At 46.2% G+C, this 26340-nt stretch overlaps 1 protein-coding gene across 2 annotated transcripts in view; it reads left to right on the top strand.

Moving 5' to 3' along the window:
• The window catches only part of ARHGAP15 (Rho GTPase activating protein 15), a 491379-nt gene that overhangs the window by 378391 nt on the left and 86648 nt on the right, over positions 1 to 26340 (top strand). The window lies entirely within an intron of this gene.

Below are 26340 nucleotides of genomic sequence, written 5' to 3'. Positions count from 1 at the left end.
CAGCATCTCCCCTCATGAAATCCCTCTACTGGCTTCCGATCAAATCCCGCATCTCACACTCCATTCTTCTCCTCACTTTTAAAGCTTTACACTCTTCTGCCCCTCCTTACATCTCAGCCCTAATTTCTCATTATGAACCATCCAGACTCGCATTCTTCTCAAGGATGTCTTTTTCTACCCCCTTTGTATCTAAAGTCCTCTCCCGCCTTAAACCTTTTTCACTGACTGCCCCACACCTCTGGAATGACCTTCCCCTCAGTACCCGACTAGCACCCTCTCTATCCACCTTTAAGACCCACCTTAAGACACACTTGCTTAAAGAAGATTATGAACAGCACTGTGGATATTCTGACCACATGATACATAAAGTTTGGCCCCTGCTGAAGCACTTACCAGAATTCCCTCCTACTGTCTCTGTACGTTCTCCCTACCTACCAATTAAACTGTAAGCTCCTCGGAGCAGGGACTCTTCTTCCTTAATGTTACTTTTATGTCTAAAGCACTTTTTCCCATGATCTGTTATTTATATTATCTGCTATTTATTTGATTACCACATGTATTACTACTGTGAAGCGCTATGTACATTAATGGCGCCATATAAATAAAGACATACAATACAATACATGAAAATTTAGGAACACGTGCTTCTTTTGTGGAGGTTCTCATGCAAGGGGTGCACTTGCAAAGGAATTGCCAACAGCGAGGACATTGGTAACCCAAAGCCCTATACTTCCCTGGTTAAAATTCTACCCAACATAAGGGTGGCAATTTTGTTGATGAGGGGTTTTAGGCTAAATTCGTTTTATCATCACCTATTCTGAACAGGCAGGTGGATTGTGGGTTGACAATCTGCAGTCTGTTGAGAGTCATGTTGATCTGGTTCAGTAAAAGATAGATTGAGATGGTTGGAAGGGCTTTTTTTCTCCCGTTTTTGGAATATTAAGTTTACCCTGCTTGGATTTTTCCAAAAAGACTTAGGGGCCTATGCTAGTAGCCTTCATAAAGCAACGCGCTGGTTCAGTTACGCCACCAGTTTTTTAGCGTTGCTATCACGGTATGCAGAAAGCCTCGAAGACCTGCGATAGAAAAATGCCCAAAGCTGTCAAGGAGCAGCGATGTGACGTATGGCGTAGCGTGTAGAGAATTGCTACTAGTGTATAAAGTGTCATGGGTTCCATTCCTGCATGGTACTGTATGCTAAAATTATTAGTATAGGAGGGAGGTGTGTGTGTGTGTGTCCCCGTTAGCAATAGAGCATTGAATGTTATTAAAAAGGAGATGTGCGCCTTGCACGTGGACGCAGGGAGAGAGGAGAGAGCTGCAGAGAGGAGAGAGCTTTAGATGTCGGGTAAGTCCTTGCACGGCAGCCATTTTGCGATCCCAGTTATAATGCAGTCTCATTATGTGGACCCCAAGCACCGCGTTATAACGTGGTCAGCTGTATTTCACTAGGATATTCTATTGAATCCTCAGTGAGATTAAGAGAATAGCCCATATTTTTATTTTTTGTGCATTTATTGATATGGTAGATTACTGTAGGTCTCCAGTGATGTGTGTGTGTGTGTGTGTGTGTGTGTGTGTGTGTGTGTGTGTGTGTGTGTGTGTGTGTGTGTGTGTGTGTGTGTGTGTGTGTGTGTGTGTGTGTGTGTGTGTGTGTGTGTGTGTGTGTGTGTGTGTGTGTGTGTTTTTTAGATGGTTTTTAGGATGTTGCATCCCATTTCACACATACTGTAGATATATTTGTGTAATATATTTTTATACTAGCTACCTTCTTCTGTTCCCTATTTTTAGGAGGGTTTCTGTCCCTGTTCTAATTTGGCCTAATTTAAATAACATTGTGTGATTTCTCTGCATTATTCTCCTCTCTCTACCCCAGCAAAAGTCCTCTTTCAGCATCTAGATAGAAATAACGCCTAACACTGGCATAACGTCACGTTACTGGAATATAACGTAATGTTTTGTTACAATAACATGACATAAAACCTATGCAAATTAGATGTACTTCAGACTTTGTTTTTGCATATAATTAGTAGATATGGGAGAGTTATTCGCCAACATTCAAATTCACTGCAAATATGCAATTTATTTACAAGCGCAAATAGTCATGGATCAATTTTAAAACCAACGTTCGCCAACTTTACCTACATTCAAGTGTATACAATACTGCTTGCAGGCACTATTAGAGCTCTTTTGGTAGGTTGGTATTTGAGTGGAGCGCTGTGTGTCTCGTGAATATGAAAGAAAAAGATATATATAATGGTGCAGATAGTATAAACAAATAAAGTCTCAAGATAACTCTGCAATGGTGTTACTCACAATTGACAATGTCAATATAAGGCGTATCAGAGACACTTCTCTCTCTGATAGGAGCCCTTTAATGGATACCCCCTCAGAGTGGTGTCTTGATGACGTGTCAGGAAGCTTGTTGGTGGTCAGGGTTTTACTCCCAAGGTTTGTATAAAAAAGAGATATTAGAGCTCCCCTGAACTACCTAGGAAATAATGTTAATAGGGGTAATTTGAATATCTGATATATTTCCTGATTTCCATTTTCGGTACACCCATGGTTCTCCACATGTTGTATAAATGTGTTTGAGGCAATATATATAGCAACAGAATTGTACTTCCTGATCACACTTCGATCTCCCTCAGGGTAGAAGGAGGGGCTCCAGGGGTTTCAGGTAATTCCGAATTGGCCACAGTAGAAGGGGCTGACCCTACGCCTGTCCTCTTTATGCCCTACGCATTTCAAAAGCCCTGTGTTTTCTTCGTCAGTGGCATGGGTACAATTCAATCCATTTACCTAGAGGTATCATAATATAGCAGCTTGAATCCAATACCTCCAATTAAAAGTCCATATATCACTACCAATTGGCATACATTAGAAAAGGTATCAACTACAATAAAAGAATTAATATCAATGCTCATACTAAAGGTGATAATAATAAGTGCAAAACATTACATTATATAGAATCAGTACATGACATTAAAAAATATTAAACAAATATATATATATACAGGCATACCCCACATTAACGTACGCAATGGGACCGGAGCATGTATGTAAAGCGAAAATGTACTTAAAGTGAAGCACTACCTTTTTCCCACTTATCGATGCATGTACTGTACTGCAATCGTCATATACGTGCATAACTGATGTAAATAACGCATTTGTAACAGGCTCTATAGTCTCCCTGCTTGCGCACAGCTTCGGTACAGGTAAGGAGCCGGTATTGCTGTTCAGGACGGGCTTACTGGCGCATGCGTGAGCTGCCGTTTGCCTATTGAGCGAGATGTACTTACTCGCGAGTGTACTTAAAGTGAGTGTACTTAAACCGGGGTATGCCTGTATATATATATATATATATATATATATATATATATATATATATATATATATATATATATATATATATATATTGTGACAGAAACCAGGGGATGGTAATAAATTCCGTATATAGGGCTCCCAGGATACTAGACAGTTTCTATCCTGTTTGGCCTGGGAGTGCAGCCTTATAATACATACACTCCATCCCACAGTTTGGCAAGCGCTGGAACTGAGGGATGAGAGATCCAGACCAGAGTTTGTCTGCTGCCTTATTTCTGTCACCTGTCATGCTAATTAGGAATCAGGTATGAAAGACTGATTTCCTGTTTGCTCTGGTCTCCCCACAAGAGCCTGGAGGCTGGAAGGCTGCTGAACTACAGAGGGGAGAAGCCTCTTCCCCAAACAGGTTCAATCTTTCTGTTCATTTGTGTAAGACTGCAAAAGTACTGTGTTTTGATGTTGGAAGTGGAAAAGCCACTTCCAACCCTGAGTCAGGGATATCTAAGTTAAGTTATCGCTCAGGTGAGCAGCTTTTGTTTTGATCTGTTTTCTGTTGTATGCACTGTGGCAGTCTCAGTGCCTGGGACTGAATAAACCAGGCATAGCCTGTTTAAAGGAACAGTACGTGACGCCTCATCATTTAACCTACCCTAAAAGACCGTGTTCTAAACAGTCCCGGACAAACGACGGAGCCCCGGAGTAAGCCGTTTGTCACATATGGTGGAGAATGCGGGCAGAACACTAGGGGGTCTGCGGGTTGAAGAACTTTGAAAAAAAAAAAAAAAAAAAAAAGTTTTTTTCATCCTCTGCAAACAAGATGGAAGACGTGGTGGGTGCGCTGGTACGCAATGTCGCTGCCCAGAAAGACGTGAATGAAACCCAGCAACAGCTGTTAATAGCCCAGCAAGAAACTAATGCAAACCAGCAGCAGACGAATGCAGCCCAGCAACAGCTGCTAATAGCCCAGCAAGAGATTAATGCCAACCAGCAACAGGCGAATGCAAACCAGCAACAGACGAATGAAGCCCTGCAAAACGCGAATGCAAACCAGCAAGAGACAAACCGCTTGCTGAGAGAGGAGCAACAGCGGTTCGCTCAGGGCTTACAGCAGGAACTCGAGATCCTGAGGGGGACTATCCGTAACCTTCCACTGGCAGCGGCAGCCCCAGTTCCGAAAATGACCAGGGCAAGCCACTACCTTCAGAAGATGGGACCCTTGGATGATGTGGAAGCCTATCTTCTCACGTTTGAACGCACGGCACAGAGAGAGGGATGGCCAGAAGCTGAGTGGGCTGGTCTAATCGCACCCTTCCTAAGCGGCGAACCCCAGAAGGCTTACTTTGATCTAGAGCCAGCCGAAGCTAACGTCTATGCAAAGTTGAAGTTCGAGATCCTCGCCCGCCTTGGCGTAACCACGGCTGTTCGTGCCCAAAGGTTTCACGCATGGTCCTTCACGATGGATAAAGCCACCCGAAGCCAGATGTATGACCTCATCCACCTCGCCCGGAAGTGGCTACAACCCGAGATCAACTCAGCAAGCCACATCGTGGAACGGTTGGTCATGGACCAGTTCTTGAGGAAACTTCCCTCTGCCTTACGCCGTTGGGTCAGTCGGAGTGACCCCCACAATGCGGATGAGCTTGTGGCCCTCGTAGAAAGGTACAATGCAGCAGAAGAGCACCCGCAACCCACAGTCATGGAGCAACCCCACTACCCGAGGTTCCAGGACTCTTCCAGAGACGGTAAAAGGGTACCGGGGTTAAGGGGCGCTGAAGAGCGGCGACCACCTTCACGCAGCACCAGCAACAGTGGTTCGCACACTAAGGGCAATAGCCAACATGGGGAGCCGGGAAAAGGCTCTAAGTGGGACACAGACTATGTACCTAAATGTGTAAATTGTCATGAGAGGGGCCACACAGCAAAAATCTGCCCACTAAATGATGAGCCCATGCAATGCAACAGCGTGGAACCTTATTCGCTGTTGTCCCAATGTATGGGCCCTAGCCCAGAGGACCCCTTGAATAACCATCTGTGGGCATTTGTAAAGGTTAATGGTAAGAGGGTTCGGGCACTTCTTGACTCTGGGAGCATGGTCACACTAGTGTCCGAATACCTCTTGCCCATTAAGAAGAAACAGGGAAACAGTACACAAAGAGTGGCAATTTGTTGTATACATGGGGATAATCATGAATATTCCACTGTTGATGTTTTTTTTGAAACAGAGTTTGGTTCTTTAGATTTCAAGGTGGGTATTGTACCCAAACTGGCACATGATGTGTTAATAGGGACCGACTTTCCCCATTTTCTAAAAATGTGGTCCCCCGCTCAGAATAGCGCCCAGAGTTCAATAGCGGACCATAACGAAGTATTAGAAGAAACAAATCCTTTCCCTTTTTCAGAAATGGAGGTTGACGAGGGCCCAAATAAGAAGGGGGAAAAGGAGGAGTGCTGTAAAATTCCCTTCCCCATCACTACTTTGGTAGGGAATACCCCAAATCAAGATGTTGAGCAGACACTTACCACCCCAGAACCGGATAAGACCCTCGCTGACCTAGAGGTCAGTCCTGGGAGTTTTAAGAAGGCCCAGTGGGAGGACCCCACATTAGCGGTAGCAAGGGGAAATATACGGGACCTGAATAGTACTCTTGGCCAACCAGATAGGTCACTTGCTTACCCCTACTTCGAGGTAGAGAACGACCTAGTATATCGGGTTGATAAAAGGAAGTCAGTTACAACTAAACAATTGTTGGTACCACGGACATTCCGTAACGTAGTATTACACCTCGCACATAGTCATCCATTGGGGGGACACCTAGGGGTGGAAAAGACAAAAGAAAAGGTTCTCCGAAGCTTCTATTGGCCTGGGGTTCTGGCAGAAATTACGAATTATTGTTCCTCATGCCCAGAATGTCAGATCACCGCCCCGTTCAAGGCGTACCGCAGCCCATTGGTACCCCTTCCCATAATAGAGGTACCATTTGACCGGATTGCTATGGATCTAGTAGGACCCCTAATAAAGTCTGCTAGGGGACATCAGCATATATTGGTAATATTAGATTATGCCACCCGATATCCGGAGGCAGTTCCCCTACGTAGCACCTCTGCTAAAAACATAGCAAAAGAGTTAGTAGTTCTGTTTTCCCGGGTCGGGATTCCTAAAGAGATTCTATCTGACCAGGGAACACCATTTATGTCCCAAGTAACGAAAGAGCTATGTAAACTCCTAAAAATCAAGCATCTCAGAACCTCAGTCTATCATCCACAAACAGATGGTTTAGTGGAAAGGTTCAATAAAACCTTAAAGAGCATGTTACGGCGGGCGGTTGATAAAGATGGGAAAAACTGGGATTGTTTGTTACCGTACCTGTTATTTGCCATTAGGGAAGTTCCCCAATCATCCACTGGCTTCTCCCCGTTTGAACTATTGTATGGCCGACACCCAAGGGGCTTACTGGATATAGCCAAAGAGACTTGGGAACACGAGGTTACCCCTTACAGAAGTGTAATAGAGCATGTTGCCCAGATGCAGGACCGCATTGCTGCAGTCCTACCCATAGTGAGGGAACACATGGAGAAAGCTCAAGAAGCACAGAGGAATACATATAATAAGGGTGCTAGGGTCAGAATTTTTTCTCCAGGTGATAGGGTACTAGTTCTGGTTCCCACCGTGGAGAGTAAATTCCTTGCTAAATGGCATGGGCCATATGAGGTCTTGGAAAGAGTGGGAGAAGTAAATTATAAGGTAAGACAGCCAGGTAGGAGGAAACCTGAGCAAATTTACCATATAAACCTTCTCAAGCCCTGGAAAGATAGAGAAGTCTTGTTAACCCTAGTACCCCCAGGTCCGTCAGAGAATCAAGAAACTGACCCAGAGGTTAGCATAGCTGAAACCCTGTCTGTTCATCAGAAACGAGAGGTTCAGAATTTAGTGAAAAGAAACAAAGAAATCTTCTCTATACGGCCAGGTAGAACTAGCGTAATTGAACATGACCTAGTCTCTGAACCGGGGGTCCGAGTTAACCTTAAACCGTACCGAATCCCAGAGGCCAAAAGAAAGGCTATAAGTTTAGAGGTTAAAAAAATGCTAAAACTAGGTGTAATTGAGGAATCCCAAAGTGGGTGGAACAGCCCTATAGTCTTAGTCCCAAAGCCAGATGGTACAACAAGGTTTTGTAATGACTACCGGAAACTAAACGCGGTGTCAAAATTTGATACTTATCCTATGCCCAGGGTAGATGAACTTGTAGAGAGACTGGGCAAAGCCCGATATCTCACAACCCTAGACCTAACAAAAGGGTACTGGCAGGTTCCCCTCACAGAAAGGGCAAAAGAAAAGACAGCCTTCTCAACCCCAGACGGCCTCTTTCAGTATAAGGTGTTGCCTTTTGGCTTACATGGAGCTCCCGCCACATTCCAAAGAATGATGGATAAAATTTTAAAACCACATGCTCGGTATGCTGCCGCCTACCTGGATGATGTGGTAATCCATAGTGAAGATTGGCAATCCCACCTTCCAAAGGTCCAAGCTGTGCTTGACGCAGTCCGGTCTGCTGGACTAACTGCTAACCCCGCTAAATGCACTATTGGTCTGGAGGAGGCCAAGTATCTGGGATATTCTATTGGCAGAGGTTTACTCAAACCCCAAACACTCAAAGTGGAGGCGATACAAAATTGGCCAAGGCCAGTTACAAAAAAACAAGTAAGGACCTTTTTGGGGTTAATTGGGTACTATAGAAGGTTTATTCCCAATTTTGCAACTAAGGCAACCCCACTAACTGACCTCACAAAAGCAAGAGGACCGCTAATGGTAAAGTGGTCCCCCGAAACCGAACAGGCCTTTAGAAGCCTGAAAGAAGCTCTCTGTGCCCAACCAGTGTTGGTCACACCTGACTTCTCCAAAGAGTTCGTAGTCCAAACCGACGCATCTGAGGTAGGGCTGGGGGCGGTACTCTCCCAGGAGTCTCAAGGTGAGGAGCACCCCATCCTTTATTTAAGTAGGAAACTAAATCCCCAGGAGAAAAATTACTCCATAGTAGAGAAAGAGTGTCTCGCAATAAAGTGGGCTGTAGAGACGCTCAAATACTACCTGTTGGGGAGAAAATTCCGGTTGGTCACAGATCATGCACCCCTTACCTGGATGTGTCAAAACAGGGAAAAGAATGCTAGAGTGACCAGGTGGTTCCTAAGCCTACAACCCTTTAAATTTTCTGTGGAACACAGGTCAGGGCACAAACATGGCAATGCTGACGGGTTGTCAAGGATGCACTCCCTAATATCCATGGTCGCTCATCCCTCGAGGTCTGAGCTGGGGGGGAGGATATGTGACAGAAACCAGGGGATGGTAATAAATTCCGTATATAGGGCTCCCAGGATACTAGACAGTTTCTATCCTGTTTGGCCTGGGAGTGCAGCCTTATAATACATACACTCCATCCCACAGTTTGGCAAGCGCTGGAACTGAGGGATGAGAGATCCAGACCAGAGTTTGTCTGCTGCCTGATTTCTGTCACCTGTCATGCTAATTAGGAATCAGGTATGAAAGACTGATTTCCTGTTTGCTCTGGTCTCCCCACAAGAGCCTGGAGGCTGGAAGGCTGCTGAACTACAGAGGGGAGAAGCCTCTTCCCCAAACAGGTTCAATCTTTCTGTTCATTTGTGTAAGACTGCAAAAGTACTGTGTTTTGATGTTGGAAGTGGAAAAGCCACTTCCAACCCTGAGTCAGGGATATCTAAGTTAAGTTATCGCTCAGGTGAGCAGCTTTTGTTTTGATCTGTTTTCTGTTGTATGCACTGTGGCAGTCTCAGTGCCTGGGACTGAATAAACCAGGCATAGCCTGTTTAAAGGAACAGTACGTGACGCCTCATCATTTAACCTACCCTAAAAGACCGTGTTCTAAACAGTCCCGGACAAACGACGGAGCCCCGGAGTAAGCCGTTTGTCACAATATATATAATATGGGGTACATATTGCATATACAATAATATTATAATTTTTTCGGAATAATCTAATTCCGAAAAAATAATGGGTCACAAGTGAAAATTGTATACCGCCCGTTCTATGACCACCATCTTAACCACCTGCCCTTGCAGCCAGCAGACACGATGAAGCTGTGGGACTCAGCAATGAGGACTACCTCATCGACGGCGTGGTGAAGGTTCGGCTGGAGATACTACAGCTGAACTCCGGCAATTCTCACGCCATGGATGTGGAGGCTCTGATATGCCCTGAGCCCCGAGAGCACCCAAGCTCCCTGGTCATACTGGGAACCAATACCGATGTGGTATTGGCGGTGTTCTGAGCATACCTTCAAGAGGCCAGCGGGCTACCACTGTCGACTCTACAAATCCACCCAAGCCTGAAGGAAGAGTGCTGTCTGATCTTGGCCGAAGAAGAATACGGTGACTTGTTCAATCACACCAAGGGGTTGACCACGATTCCACCAGGGAGAGTGGAGGTTATGTATGCTGAGTGTTGTTATCTGGACCGAAACGAGTCCGACCATCTCTTCTCCCTGGAAAGTACATCAGAGGACGATGTCAATCGAGGTTACCGGCTTGTGCCCAAGATTCGAGAATGAAAGACTGAACTACCCGGGACGGTCAAGGTGTTTGTCCAAAACATCTCTCTTTACCCCATGCCCCTTGACCAAGGACAACGGTTGGGCAGGAAATACCCAGTTACCCACGTCGAGACGATGGCCGCTCATGTGAATGCTGCTGCCTTGCTAGATCAACCAACTAAACTGGCATTCGACTTTGGAGAATCCACCCTGCCCGCTGAGTGGAAGGATCGGCTAAGGGCCAAGTTGGAAGAGTGGAGGGAAGTATTCTCCACGAGCAAAATGGATGTGGGCTGCTGCCAAAACACCCAAAACACCATCCAGTTAAGTGATACCACTCCCTTAAGGGAACGGTCCAGTCGCATCGCTCCCCGAGATGTGGAGGACGTGAGAGACGTTTTACAATAGATGGATACAGCGAGCATTGTAACAGAATCTCGTAGCCCCTATGCATCACAGATCGTGGTGGTGCAGAAGAAGAATGGGTTGGTTCGATTGTGTGTCAACTACCGGACCATGAACAACTGCACCATGCCTGACCAGTACACCCTTCCGTGAATTGAAGAAATTTTCAACCCGCTGTCGGGAAGCTAGTGGTTCAGTGTACTGGACTTGAGATCTGCGTACTACCAGGTACCAATGAGTGGAGAAGACCAAGAGAAGACTTCATTCGTATGTCCCCTTGGCTTCTACCAATTCACCCGCATGCCCCAAGGCATTTGTGGTGCCCCCGCAATGTTCCAGTGTTTGTTGGAGAAGACCATTGGCGACATGAACCCACGGGAAAATTTAGTCTTCCTGGTCGATATCATCTTCTTTGGCAAGACTCTGGAGGAAAACGAATAACGGCTACTGAAAGTGCTGCAGTGGTTGGGCCATAATGGCTTGAAGCTGTCCTTTGACAAATGTCGATTCTGCCGCATCTCAGTGTCCTACGTTGGACATGTAGTGTCTGCAGATGTGATAGCTACCGACCCCGCAAAAGTTGAATCCGATGTGAGCTGGCCAAGTCCCGAAAACGTTATGGAGCTATGTTCCTTTCTAGGATTCTGTGGATAATATTGCCGCTTCGTGGAGGGGTATTCAAGCAAAGCAAAGGTCCATAACAACCTTCTCAAGATATATCCTGAGGAGAGGGTGGAAGGCCACCACAACATGACTGCTGTTCGACGACAAGTGGACGGACGCCTGTGAAAAGGCATTCATCGGCCTGAAGATAAGCCTAATGGAGGCACCCGTTCTCGCTTATGCTGATCCCGTGCAGCCCTAGATCCTTCATGTGGATGCGAGCTTCAACAGCCTAGGTGTAGTCTTACACCAGAAGAACCCGGCTGGCTTTCGACTGGTGGCCTACGTCAGCCGCAGTTTAACCCCCAGCGACCAGAATTATCCTGTCTACAAGTTGGAAATCCTCGCCCTCAAGTGGGCCATCATGGACAAGCTCCTTGACTACATGTACGGCGTAATTTTCGAAGTGAGGATGGATAACAATCCGCCCACACACATACTAACATCCTGCAAACTGGATCCTACCGGCCACCGATGGCTGGCGGCTTTATCAAACTACAAATTCACGCTGAAATATAAACCAGGGCCCCTGAAAATCTGAGCGGATGCTCGATCTCGAAGACCAGGACTGAGCATCACTCCAGACGTTGACCCCTGGGAGGAGATTCTGGGACCAGGGATGAGAGCCATGTGTAATACGGCTGCTGTCATAGAAGATAGAGTGGCCTACTCAGAGTTAAGGGTCGCAGACTCCTTTGGATGCCAATCCCAGGCCATACCTGCCGCTTACTGTGACCTAGAAAGGAAGGAATTATCACCCATGATAAAATCATAGCGTGGAGGGATATGGTCCAAAATCAGATTAAGGACCACGTCGCTGGCATCATGCATCAGACAGTCCAGAAAAACAAGCCTGCGATTCTAAAATGTGCCCCAGCGACATGGTCGCCATCCTCATGCGAGAAGCAGACAAATTCAAACTTGACAACGGTCTACTCTATCGGGTGGTACAGTACCACGACCACCCGGATAGATGGCAACTGGTCTGCCTCAGAACCTACAATATATGGTTCTGAAGTCACTGCATGATGACCATGGCCATCTCGGTGTGGAGAAGACCTCTGGCCAAAGATGCGTGAGTCAGTGGAGCGGCATTGTCATCAGTGCTCAAGGTGCATCCAGTGCAAGACTCTCCCTACCAGAGCGCCCCAATGGTGCACCAAAGAGCTCAGGCCCTATGGACTTTGTGTGCATGAATTTCCTGTGCATGGAACCTGACGCCAGAGGTATCTGCAATGTGTTGGTCATCACGGACCATGATACTCGATATGCACAGTCCTTCCCCACCAAAGACCAGGAGGCCATTACCGTGGCAAAGATCCTTTGGGAGAAATACTTCATCCATTATGGTCTCCCTTACCACCTTCACTCCGACAAAGCCCGGAATTTTGAGAGCAAATTGATACGGGAGCTGCTCAAGATTCTCAATATTCCCATCCGGATAACCCCGTATCATCCAGGGGAGACACCTTGCCGGAGCAGTTCAACAGGACACTGTTGGACATTCTGGGTACACAGAAAGCGCACAGAAGGCAGAGTGGAGCCGGCATGTAGAGACCTTGGTACATGCATAAAACTGTACCCGCCACAAGTCCACCGGGTTCTCCCCTTACTTCCTAATGTTTGGGCGAGAAGCCAGGCTGCCTGTGGATGTGCGAGTATCAACAGATGGGATACACAACGCGACGCACTTCAGATATGTGCAAAGACTTCAGGAAAACCTGCAACAGGCTTTCCAGCAAGCCGAAAAGTCCACTGCCCAACTCAACGCCAACAACAAGAGGCGATATGACCACACCGGGAAATTTGCCCTGGAGATGCCATGCTTCTCCACAACCTCGGGATTCCTGTGAAACATAAATTAGCCGACCGTTGGCATGACGGTGTGTTCGAGGTCGAGTTACAGATGCCGGGCCTCCCGGTCTACCGCATAAGAGACACGGATGGCTGGGTAAGGATCTGGCAAAGGAACCACCTTCTCCCCATCCCGCAAGTGGGAAACGACGAGCCAGAGATACCGGATACACCACAGGACGGTGAGCCGGAACAATCCGAAGACCACGAGAACACTGCAAATGAAACCACCAATGAGTCTACTAAGAACTCTATGGAAATGGAGAAAACAGCCACCCAAGTCATAGAGGATCCTATGGAGGGACCCTCTCAAAGGGAACCCCACAGTTATGGAGCACCTCCCAGAGGAGCTACGAGTAAAGGGCCCCGATGAACAACGCCCCTAGGGTGGCTCCAATGAGCCAACCCCTGGACCCCAGATGTCTGTGCTTCATACCACAGAGAGACTATTCAGAGACATTTACACCCTAAATGAGAGAGGCTGAGCCTCAGGACTGTGTGTACTACTCCCCAGAGGGAGTCGCTGATGAGACGTTCAGGCGGAGCCAGAGAGTTAGGCATCCTCCAAATCGGATGACCTATGACCAAATTGGGGCACCCGATTATGAAGCTCAGCAGTGGGCTTGTAGCAAGTTGAAATCGGTTATAATAATGTTTACGGAAATGTACAACCTTATTGTAACGCCTGAATGCCCGCAGACCTGGCCAGTCCCCAATACTGAGATGGGTAAGGGTATAACTCACACCCACAGCAGTGAGGGCATGCCTGGAGTGTGGTATGATGCGTTCCCGGGCCTGGTGAGAAAGGGTTAACTTGATACTTGCTGTGTCCGGGGTGCCAGAAGTCCGTGGGTAGAGATCCGAGAGCCATAGTTCAGGGGCAGGAGAGAGCAGCGTAGTAAAGTCCAAAGCCGAGTCCAGGGAGTAGCAAGGTACACAAAGTCAACGAGCGCCAAGATCAAATCCAAGGGTATCCAATGGGGGCAGGGACAGGAACTGGAGCTGTAATACAGAAGAGAGCCAGGCATAGACGACCGAACAAGCGAAGCCACATAAGAACTATGCAGAGCGAGGAAGGAGAGGGCAGACTGGGGTTATATATGCAGGAGGACCAATGAGAGCAAGAGTTGGAGCAGGGGCCTGTCTGAGCGAGCCCAGGGATAGGTTCAGGTGCCCAGAGTGGGAGTCATCCAGGTGAGTGGTGGAAACAGCCTGTACCTGATGGGAGGCGGAGCCAGCAGTGCGGAATGACGGCAAAGAGGATCGGGTGCACGCGCGCCCTGTAAGGTTCCCGTGCGCGCGTCCCGGCCACGTGTGGGATGATGCGGCATGCGCCGCGGAGGAGCGGCATGGCGTCCGACCGGAAGAGGTAAGGAGCCGACGGGGAGGGGGTCTGGGATGAGCGGCCGCACTGGGAGCCTGGGTGACGGGGACCCGCTGAGAGGATCAGACTCCGGACGATCCTCCCAAGGTTTGTGAGGAAATTTCCGATTAAATTGTTTAAGAAGAGCTGGGGCGTGAATGTGATAACAAGCTACCCAGGAACGTTCCTCCGGTCCATATCCCTTCCAATGAACGAGAAACTGAAGTTTGCCCCTAGAAAAACGTGAATCGAGAATGGAGTGAACCTCAAATTCTTGTTGCCCTTGTATTACGATGGGGTTGGGTCTATGAGAACCGTCCGGAAAATGTACTTTCAGAAAGGGTTTCAGAAGGGAAATGTGGAACACTGAGGGTATCCTCATGGTGGGAGGTAGCGAAAGTCGATAGGCTACTGGATTGATCCGTTCGAGGACCTTGAAGGGACCCAAGAATCTGGGCACCAGCTTTTGAGAAGGAGTTTTCAGTTTAAATTTCTTTGAAGAAAGCCAGACTCTGTCTCCAGGTTTGTACTCTGGAGCCACCTGACGTCGCCGATCTGCTTGAGCCTTTTGTTTTTGGACGGCCCCTTGCAAGGCTTTTTGAATCTTTTTCCAGGAGTCTTGTAGATTAGAAACTTGGATATCTGCTGCAGGTACACCAGAGGGCAGGGAAGAAAGAGGAAGGCTGCTGGGGTGGAACCCAAAATTAATGAAGAAAGGCGACTCTTGCGTGGATTCATTCTTCAACGAATTAATTGCGAACTCCGCCTAGGGTAGTAGGTCCACCCAGTTGTTTTGAGATTCTGACACAAAGCATCTGAGATACTGCTCCAAGGTCTGATTCATTCTCTCCATCTGGCCGTTGGTCTGTGGGTGGTACTCGAGGAGAAGAGGAGGGATATGCCAAGTCTCTGAGAGAATGCTCGCCAAAACTTAGAAATGAATTGAGTACCCCTATCCGAGACAATGGTGAGTGGAACGCCATGTAACCTGAAAATTTCTTTAGAAAATATGTCAGCCAAGGTAGCTAAATTGGGGAGACCCTTGAGGGGTACAAAGTGTGTGTGCTTGGAAAATCTGTCCACTACTACAAGGATCGTTTTCATCCCCTTAGAAGGAGGAAGTGCCACAATAAAGTCCATGGAAATATGCTTCCAAGGCCGTTCCGGAATAGGAAGGGGAAGGAGAAGACTGGATGGCTTGTGTTGGGGGGGACTTGCTCTGAGCACAGGCTGGACAAGCTCTGGTGAAATCAAAAAGGTCTTTGCTCATATTAGGCCACCAAAAGGTCCGTTTAATAAGATCCACTGTCCTCTTGAAGCCAGGATGACCAGTTGATCTGGAATAATGCCCCCTCTCCAAGATCTTGTGGCGAAAATGTGTAGCAGCGTACAGACGTCCTTCTGGCACCTTAAATCTCCTAGGGATATGAGCATGGGCTTTGGTGATCTCATCCAGGATGTTGAAAGTATTGGCGGAAATAATGTATCTTGCAGGAAGAATAGACTCTGAAGATTCGTTAGATCCTTCCTCTGTAGAGAACTGGTGAGAAAGTGCATCAGCCTTGATATTCTTGGTACCCAAAATATAAGAAATTGTGTAATTGAAACGAGAAAAAAAAAGTGCCCAACGTGCTTGACGGGATCCCAGACGACGAGCCCCCTCAATATACAATAAGTTTTTGTGATCGGTAAGCATTGCTACTGGCTCTCTGGTACCCTCGAGGAGGTGTCTCCATTCTTGCAAGGCTAACTTGATAGCCAAAAGTTCACGGTTCCCGACATCATAATTTCTCTCGGCCGAAGACAATTTCCTAGAAAAGAATCCACAAGGATAGAGTCTTTCTTGGGGTGAGGACCTTTGCGAGAGTACTGCCCCAGCTCCCACATCTGAAGCGTCAACCTCAAGGGTGAAAGGAAGAGACGTGTCCAGGTGATGAAGGATGGGGGCAGAGACGAAAGCCTTTTAAAAAACTCAAAGGCTTTGATGGCATCTGGGGATCATGCTGCTGGGTCAGCCCCTTTTTTGGTGAGAGCGGTAATGGGTAGAGCGATAGTGGAGAAATTACGGATGAATTTCCGATAGTAGTTTGAAAACCCAAGGAAACGCTGGACGGCTTTTAAGGAGTTCGGCAACGGCCACTCTAGAACAGCCTTCAATTTCTCAGGATCCATGGTGAAGCCTTTGTCGGAAATTATATAGCCAAGGAAGGCTGTGGATGATTGGTGGAATAGACATTTTTCCATCTTCGCGTACAGGCTATTGGCACAAAGCCGAGCGAGGACCACCCTAGTGTGACGAATGTGCTCCTCCAGGTTTTTGGAGATAATGAGGATATCATCTAGGTATACGATGACAAAAACACCCAAAATGTTCCGGAAAATGTCATTCATAAATTATTGGAAGACGGCTGGGGCATTGCAGAGGCCGAACAGCATCACTAGATATTCATAATGACCCGTACGTGTGTTGAATGCAGTCTTCCACTCGTCACCCTCGCGTATTCGGATTAGATTGTAAGCTCCTCTCAGGTAAAGTTTGGAAAATATAGAGGCTCCTTGGAGCGGTCAAAGTATTCCGAAATTAGAGGTAGAGGATACCGTTTTTTAACCGTGATTTTGTTAAGCCCACTAAAGTCGATACAGGGTCTTAGGGAGCCATCCTTCTTCTTCACAAAGAAGAAACCCGCTCCGGCCGGGGAAGTGGAACTCCGAATAAAACCTCTCTTGAGATTCTCCTGGATGTCAGCCGCTATAGCCTCAGTCTCAGGCACGGAGAGGGGATACGACTTAGATTTAGGGAGTGTGGCTCCAGAAATTAATTCGATAGGGCAGTCGTACGAACGACGAGGTGGTAAGACTTCCGCCTGAGTCTTGTTGAAGACATCCAAAAAATCACAGTATACCTCAGGTAGGGTAGAGAGACGAGGTGAAGAAGCATCGAGACCAGCGAGCACGGTAATGGGAGGAATGACCGCCTCCTTCAACGTAGGACCCCACTGGATCGGTAATTTGTCTGTCCAATCGACACGCGGGTTGTCAAGCTGGAGCCACGGCAATCCCAAAATGACCTGGACAGTGGGTGAGTGGAAGACATCGAAGATGATGACCTCCGTATGACCATCCGCGGTGATCAGGGTGAGAGGAACAGATTCCAATATTATAAATGCTGGTTGGAGCGGTCGACCATCAATAGCCTCAAGACAGATGTGACTTCTTCTTGACTAACGGAATTTGATTGTTGCAAGCAGAGTCCTGATCCAAGAAGTTGCCACCGGACCCGGAGTCGATGAAGGCTTCCACTGCTACCCGGACATTGGGACCCTCGAGAGTTATGGGCAGAAGAATTCTCTTCGGTAGCTCTTTTGGAGGAGAGGGGCAAGGAGAGATGGTACCCAGTAAAAGCCCCTCAACCTTTACAGGACATTCTCGTTTCCCGGTCGCAGGCGACAGTGATGTAGTTGATGTTCCGGGGACCCACAGTAGAAGCAGAGACCCTCATTTCGGCGTTGTGTTCTCTCAGTGGTCCGGAGCTGCTGGCTACCAATCTGCATCGGTTCAGGAGCGTCCAATGCAGGAAGAGCCAAGGGAGGAGACCTAGGAAAAGCAGATGAGGGCAGCATAAAACAGGGACGCTGGCGCTCCTGGCGTCTCTCTTGAATGCGCTGGTCCATCCGGATGCTGAGGGCAATAAGGTCCTCTAGAGATGAAGGACGAGCGTGAGCTGCCAGGTCGTCCTTGAGGGATTCGGTCAATCCCTGCCAATATGCCGCGGAAAGGGCTTCATCATTCCACCGAGTCTCCACAGCGATGGTGCGGAACTCCACCGCATATCTTGCAGCCGACCTGTGACCCTGGGAGAGATGAAACAAGGAAGAAGCGGCAGTTTCCCTACGCACTGGCGTGTCAAAGACCTGCTGGAACTCTTGCCGAAATCTGGGGTAGTCTTGTGTTATCTCAGCTCTGTGCTCCCAGAGAGGTGAAGCCCAACCGAGAGTGTCTCCCGTCAGCAGGGCGTAGACATAAGCCACCTTAGAGTGATCTATGGGAAACCGAGATGGGGACATCTCGAACTGGACATCACATTGGTTCAAGAATCCCCGGCAAGTAAGGCGGTCTCCGGCATACCGGTTGGGAGGTGGAATACGTGGCTCCGAGAGGCCCAAAGGTACTGGGGCAGGAGGAGACGGTGCAGCTGGTGAGTCCCGCAGGGGGAGGTTAGAAAGCTGCTGTGCCACGGCCGTGACTTGATCACTTAAAAATTGCCAGTGATCCATAGATACACCTTGGCCCACCTCAGGGGGGTCTGCATTTGTTTAGCTCTGCATAATGTAATGCCTGAATGCCCGCAGACCTGGCCAGTCCCCAATACTGAGGTGGGTAAGGGTATAACACACACCCACAGCAGTGAGGGCATGCCTGGAGTGTGGTATAATGCGTTGCCGGGCCTGGTGAGAAAGGGTTAACTTGATACTTGCTGTGTCCGGGGTGCCAAAAGTCCGTGGGTAGAGATCCAAGAGCTGTAGGGCAGGGGAAGGAGAGCAGCGTAGTAAGGTCCAAAGCCGAGTCCAGGGAGTAGCGAGGTACACAAAGTCAACGAGAGCCAAGATCAAATCCAAGGGTATCCAACAGGGGCAGGGACAGGAACTGGAGCTGTATACAGAAGAGAGCCAGGCATAGACGACCGAACAAGCGAAGCCACAGAAGAACTATGCAGAGCGAGGAAGGAGAGGGCAGACTGGGGTTATTAATGCAGGAGGACCAATGAGAGCAAGAGGTGGAGCTGAGGCCTGTCTGAGCAAGCCCAGGGATAGGTTCAGGTGCCCAGAGTGGGAGTAATCCAGGTGAGTGTTGGAAACAGCCTGTAGCTGATGGGAGGCGGAGCCAGCGGTGTGGGATGATGGCAAAGAGGATCGGGTGCACGCGCACCCTGTAAGGTTCCCGTGCGCATGCCCCGGCCGCGTGTGGGAGGATGCGGCGTTTGCCGTGGAGGAGCGGCATGGCGTCCGACCGGAGGAGGTAAGGAGCCGACGGGGAGGGGGTCTGGGACAAGCGGCCGCACTTGGAGCCTGGGTGATGGGGACCAGCTGAGAGGCGCGTGTCCCCCGATCCCTTTAACTTATGTATAGTCAGTATGTGTTAAGTTGTGTTTATTAAGCATTTTTATTATATAACTTTGTTGTTATTGATATGTTATGTTACGCTGTCCTTAGCGGGGACGTTGGGGTTTTACCAGGGGGACAGTATAGCATGGGTCTCCCTCTGGGCTCCCCGTTGCCTTTTCCTTACCCCCAGGCGGTCGGAGGGACTGCGGGCGCCATCGGAGTCAGCGGAGGCCTTGGCAGTTAGGCAGGAAGGTGGGGGCAGGAAGCAGGGAGCGCTCCGGTGCTCCGGAGGCTTCAGGGCGCACCCAGCTAGCAGGTGCCACCATCGCGGATTGCGAACGTATTTGCAGAATGGCTTGCATGCGCGGCGGCCATTAGGGAGCTTCACGTATGCGCAGAAGCTGAGGTGCAGGGCAGCCATTACCCATAGAGGTCTGCATGGAACTACAGCCAATGTAGATGAAGTTCCAGGGGAGCGTCGTCGCCAGGTGCCCAAAAAAGAAAAAACAATGGATAGTGTGATATTGTAAAACCAGTGTAGTGAATAATAAATGAAAAGCTTCCAAATTCCTACTCACAAACGCAGCAGGAAAATGAGCATATGTGCCAGGTGAGACCTGTAGTGCAGCCCAGTCTGGTGATGTAGTATATATGTCAGCAATCTCCGAGAAAGCAGAAAACAACCATAGTGTAGATAAAAGATAACAATTTAATCTAGTGTAAAAGACAAATGGAGGCTTACGGCAATCGAAGGAATAACAGCATGTGTACACGAGGGTCTTTGCTTATGCGTGTCTCTTTCTGTTCGGTCTTCCTCTGAACAGCTACCGCGAACGTCACTTCCGGAACGTGACGTCAAAGCTCGCCGGAACCGCACACAGCAAAGATTCCCCTGCTTCTTTCCTTCTCCAAGATGGCTGCGAAAGCCCGACTCTACGCGTTTCGACGTAATGACGTCTTTTTCAGGAGTCTGCGGGCGCCATCGGAGTCAGCGGAGGCCTTGGCGGTTAGGCAGGAAGGTGGGGGCAGGAAGCAGGGAGCGCTCCGGTGCTCCGGAGGCTTCACGGCGCACCCAGCTAGCAGGTGCCACCATCGCGGATTGCGAATGCATTTGCAGAATGGCTCGCATGCGCGGCGGCCATTAGGGAGCTTCACATATGCGCAGAAGCTGAGGTGCAGGGCAGCCATTACCCATAGAGGTCTGCATGGAACTACAGCCCCCAGAATCCCAAGGTGCTGCAGCTAGGCCAAAAGGGCTGCAAGGACTCAATGCATCAGGGATAGATACATTTTCACACATTGGGAGCACGCCAGTCTACGGAGGGAGCTGAAGCTGAGAGGCAGTGTCCAGGGAGCTGTGCTTCCCTGGAATAGGCCTAGCTTAACCCCCTTAGGCCCAAGGTAGGCCCTGAGACCAACTAGATTTTTGCTGCTACAGGGACAGACCCTTAGACAGGGACACTGCTCCATTAGCTTCTATAGTGATAAGAATCTAGCCAGGACGCGGCTGCGCTGGCTTTAATTAATCTGGGACCAGATCACCCATCTAATCTAATCTAAGAGACATTGTTCATGGTGGTACAATCCATGCCAGACCCACCCAACTTAAAGGTGGAGGCTTCGCGGGTTATCGTGTCAGATCCATGGATCCCATATTCATCACTGCCTGCCCAGGTGTGGACGCACCCCAGCAGGAAACTCATCTCACCAAGTGCACCAACCATACACGGACTAGTGGGGCAGTGCTGTCACACACACATGGGAGAGTGAGTGACTCTGTGGATATAAGTGTGTTGGGAGCCCAGTGGCACCTTAGTACTTGGGAGTAAACCCAGGGAGTGTGAGGACACGGTTCCCAGCAGCGGAGGCTCAAGTTTCCTGTGAGCCAAAGATATTGCACTGCACCACACACACCATAGCCACACATCTCCCAGGGGGTGGGGGAAAGTGCGCTACACAGACCTAAAACCCAAAGAGGACAGTCATGTTGTGGGAGATAAATGAAAAGCAGATCACCTTAATAATAATTTTTGCTCAGCCGGTGAAGCTGAATAAGAGGGTCGACATTTAGGGAACAAAAATATAAATGGAAACGTGGTGGACATAATTCCATTTGCCTTCAAAACTGAAAGTGGACAAGTCAATGTTGCCGTACGGGATACATTCAAGGATATTAAAAGAGCCTTTTGGTGCAGGCAATGCCATTAACAGAACTATTTAACCAGTCACTATTAACCGGTATTGTACAAGATAACTGGAGAAGAGCAAGCGTAGTCAAACTTCACAAAAATGGAAGTAGGGAAGAGGCAGGTAACTACAGGCCAGTAAGCCTGTCAGTAGACAAGAAATGAATGGAAACATTAGTCCTTGGCTAGGAATTGAGAATAGCTCAGGGATCTGTACCGGGACTGATGTTCCTTAATATCTTTATTAGTGACATTACAAATTGTCTGGAAGTGAAAGTATACCTTTTTCCAGGTAACACAATGATCTGCAAGTGTTGACACTCCAGGGCGGAAAACAAAATGATTCATGATTTAGTTAGATTAGAGGAATGGTCAAGACTGTGGAGACTACTATTGAAAAATACAACATGAGAAATGTGCACATTGACATTCCACATAGTGGAGCGAACAGTAAGTAGTATGCTATATTTATTCTTTTTATTTATTTATTTTTATTTTTTACTTTTGACAAAGGTCCATTTTGAGCAAGAAATGTTATGTCTCTTTTGCTCTGGTGTCAGCCTAGTATAATTTAACCACTTCTTATATAAGTATGAAGGTTTTTTTTGCTTTTTATATTCTTAAAGTTATTTGTAATTTTTTTATTATGTACAGTATATTGTGTGGCAAAGATGAATTCTGCTATGTCTGTTTTATACTATATATGTCCAATACAAATATGATATTAAATTAAATGTAATGAGTTGTGTCTTTATTTTCTTTTGTTGTGATACACATCCCCTCTTTTTGTTTCATCAACTACAATTTTTAGCGGATTTTTAAAATTTGGGTGATTGGTAATCTTATAGATTGGTGCTAACAGGAATCCCTTTCTAGCTTCTACGTGGGTGAACCAAGGGAGGTGAGCGACCAGAGCCCTTTGGCGGTAGAGGAAACGACACTTAAATTGTTACGTAGTAGATGAGATTGAAAAAAGACATATGTCCATCAAGTTGAACCTTCAGTATGCTAAATTTAGACGACAGATACTTTATGCTATATTTGTACTTACAGTATATTGATCCAGAGGAAGGTAAACCACAAACCCCAGTGAAATATCATCTAATGATATCTCCGGAGGGGAAAAATAAATTCCTTCCTGACTCCAAATATTGGAAATCAGATTACTCCCTGGATCAATATCCTTCCTACTCTACTTATTTGGTATATCCCTGTATACCTTTCCTTTCTAAAAGATGGCCAAACTTTTTTTGAAGATATCTATTGTATCTGCCATCACAATCTCCATGGGTAATGAATTCCAAATTTTATCCTCCCTTACTTTAAAGATCCCTTTCCTTTGTTGCCAGTGAAATCTCCTTTCCTCCAACCTTAAGGAATGCCTCTGTCTCATTTGTACTGCCCTTGGGATGAATGGTTCCTTCGAAAGCTTCTTGTATTGTCCCGAATATATTTATATGAAGTTATCAGATCTCCTCTGACGCCTCTTTTCTAATGTAAACAAATCTAATTTAGCTAGCCTCTCCTCATAAATCTGATTTTTAATCCCCTTTTGTTAATTTGGTGGCTCTTCTCTGCACTTTTTCTAGTTCTAGTTAATGTCTTTTTTATTGAGTGGTGCCCAAAACTGTACTCCATATTCAAGGTGTGGTCTTACTAACACTTTATTGATGGCATAATTATGTTTACTTCGCTTCCATCCATTCCCTGTTTAATGCAAGATAAGATCTTGTTTGCCTTTGCAATTTTGGGCACTATTCTAAGCCTGCTGTCTACAAACACTCGTAAATCCTTCTCCATCAAGGATTCTCCTAAGTAATCCCCATTTAATTTGTACATTGTCTGTTTATTCTTGTTTCCCAAATGCATAACCTTACATTTATCTGTATTAAACCTCATCTGCAATTTACCTGCCCAAGTTTTCAGTCTATCCAAATCTTTCTGGAGAGAAATTACATCCTGCTCTGATTGTACTACCTTACTAAAAAGTGTCCAAAATGGTCAAAATAATGCATTTGTGTCACAAACATCCGAAGGCAGAATGCAAGATTATTGGCACTATAGACAAAAGGGAATCATTATTTTTGAAAGTTTTAAAAGTAGACAATGTGACAAAGCAATGGGGAAAGCTATCAGGATGTTAAGTCATATAGGGAGACATATTAGCAGCAGAAGGGGAGAGGTATTGATGCCATTCTTTAGATCATTGGTAAGACCTCACCTATGTTATGTTCAGTTCCGAAGACCATGCATCATACGATATATCTGGAAGAAAATACATAAATTGAACACTATGCATAGACTAGCTACTAGAATAGTGCATGGTCTATAGCAAAAATGTATCAGGAAAGACTAAAGGGCCTTAATATGTAGAGGTTAGAGCAGAGAAGGGAGAGTGGCAACTTTAAACTCATAAATGAAAAAAAGGGGGGGGGGGATACGAGCACTGCAAAAAAGACACTCTGGCTAGGGCATGTGCAAAAACGTAGAAAAAGGCTTTATTGTGGCTGGTACGCCATTAAAATTACATGTTGACTGTCCTCTGACGCGTTTCGTTCCCGACGGAACTTTATCAAAGAGTATTCCTTGTGTCTGCCCGACTCCTCATTTATAGCCCTAATTGTTTAATTGAAGCAGGTGGAGGGTGTTGCCCATGTAAGGCATCACATGTTAAGTCATTGCATTATTGCAGTCCCATAGCTTATGTGTTATTGCCTCATATATGTAGTGATGTATAATTACAGCACTCAGGGGGTTAAGAAATACTGAAGAGGCATAACTATGAGTCCTCAATTCTAACTACAAGTTGTTGTGGCAGTATATAAGCATCTATGATGGTACCTGCACAGGCATATAACATTGGAGTCTGGTTTCTACAGGAATATGATACAAGGAGAATACATAAGTTTAACATATAGGGAGACATATTAGCAGCAGAAGGGGAGAGGTATTGATGCCATTCTTTAGATCATTGGTAAGACCTCACCTATGTTATGTTCAGTTCCGAAGACCATGCATCATACGATATATCTGGAAGAAAATACATAAATTGAACACTATGCATAGACTAGCTACTAGAATAGTGCATGGTCTATAGCAAAAATGTATCAGGAAAGACTAAAGGGCCTTAATATGTAGAGGTTAGAGCAGAGAAGGGAGAGTGGCAACTTTAAACTCATAAATGGTTTGAAAAATTAAAGGAGGGAAGCAGATTTCAGAGAAAAGTGCAAGAACAAGAGGTCATGCTTGGAAGGGGGCATGCTTAGGGTGAATGTGAAGAAGGCTAATGATCACGAAGGGACTGAGGTTTTACAGCAGATGGGAAGTTGGATGGGCCAAGTGGTTCTTATCTGCCATCAAATTCTGTTTCTACAATATGACTATCAACTGCTGGTGTTCTTCCACTTATCAGAATAACCTTCAAAAAGAAGTGGGAAACAAAACAAGACCATTTAACATTATGGATTCCTCAGGCTTGTACATTTGCATGCATGTCTATCAATTCATGAGTGGTTGTACATTTTCTGTAGATCACCTTAAAAGGCTTTGTAGGTCACTTATTAGATCACTGAAAATGATGTTATGATAGCTATCATCATTGTGCGACTTGGTGATGGTGGTTTGAATACAAAAGTACATTCAACAATGGAGATAAATTACAAGGTAGCTGAATGAATGTTGACATACCTTAACAAATGTCTTACTGAATAAACATAAACCCATAACAGTAGTCATTGTTTTATGTGTAATTCAACTTAAATTGTTATGACACAGCTACTTTTACATTTTCTAAATGTGTTTCCAGCAATAAATTGTACAACATTTTTAGAACATGTGTTAAGCTATTTCTGTAAGAATGAAGCTCTTAACAAAACATAAGCCCTCTGCATGAGTTCCTAACAGCAAAGTGCTTAAAAGATAAAGTAAGAATTGGTACCATGGGAAGAACACCAGCTGTATAGCACACAGGTCCATTATGAAAAGTATGGTAGTGGGAAGGGAGAAAATGATTTAATCAGGAGTAAAACCAATTTTATTATAAGGACACGCAGGGGGTGTGGCACCATAGTGAGAGGGACATTTCAAAATATCTGACAGATTTTAACAATGCAAAGCCCAGTGCTTTAAAGTGACAGTAAACCCCATCAAGTTTCCCTTTTTGATGCTATTGTTAACTGTTGACTGTTTAAATCTTGCCTGCTAGGATGCGGTCAGTCTATTTCAAAAGTGGCTTGAAAAAAAATGACTAATTGTTTAAATAAGATCAATCAAGATGATCACAGTTGAAGAAAGGTCACCTATTCCCATTTGGCTATAGCTTTTACTAAGGTACAGATAAAGACCCTAAAGAAAAACTATTGTGTGTGAACTTTTTCACATGTCACTTAAGTCTTTTCCTGCCTTTGGCCAATCGTCATCAGAATCAATTGAGTTGTTTAACAGTGATTGCTAGCAATAGTTCATGAAAGTATTTTTGTTCTACAAATACTATTTAACTCATGGAAATACTGTATTTTCCAAAGAATCTCTGATGCACAACTGGTGTATATGAAAACCACAAGAATTATAAAAGAAACAAATTGCAGCAGTTGGATTGTTTTAATAAAATTGGAGCTGATTTTTTCGTCTTTTTTTGCAAAACGAACATTTTGGTGAATAGCCCCCTTAGAATTCTTTAAAACCAACTCTAACAAAATAATTAAATTCTGCATCTTTTTGTGTTGTTTCTAAATACTAAGTTACTCCAGAATTATTGTATCTTTGATGTTTATACAAATGTATACTGATAAAATGAATCAATGTATCATACTTACTGCATTCTATTTAATTAATAGTATATTTAAGCACTCACTTTCATCTTTGTATATGATTCTCAGTTC

The sequence above is a fragment of the Ascaphus truei genome, chromosome 7, assembly GCF_040206685.1.
Source record: "Ascaphus truei isolate aAscTru1 chromosome 7, aAscTru1.hap1, whole genome shotgun sequence".
NCBI classification, from domain to species: Eukaryota; Metazoa; Chordata; class Amphibia; order Anura; family Ascaphidae; genus Ascaphus; species Ascaphus truei.
This window is presented reverse-complemented; position numbering and strand designations above follow the sequence as displayed.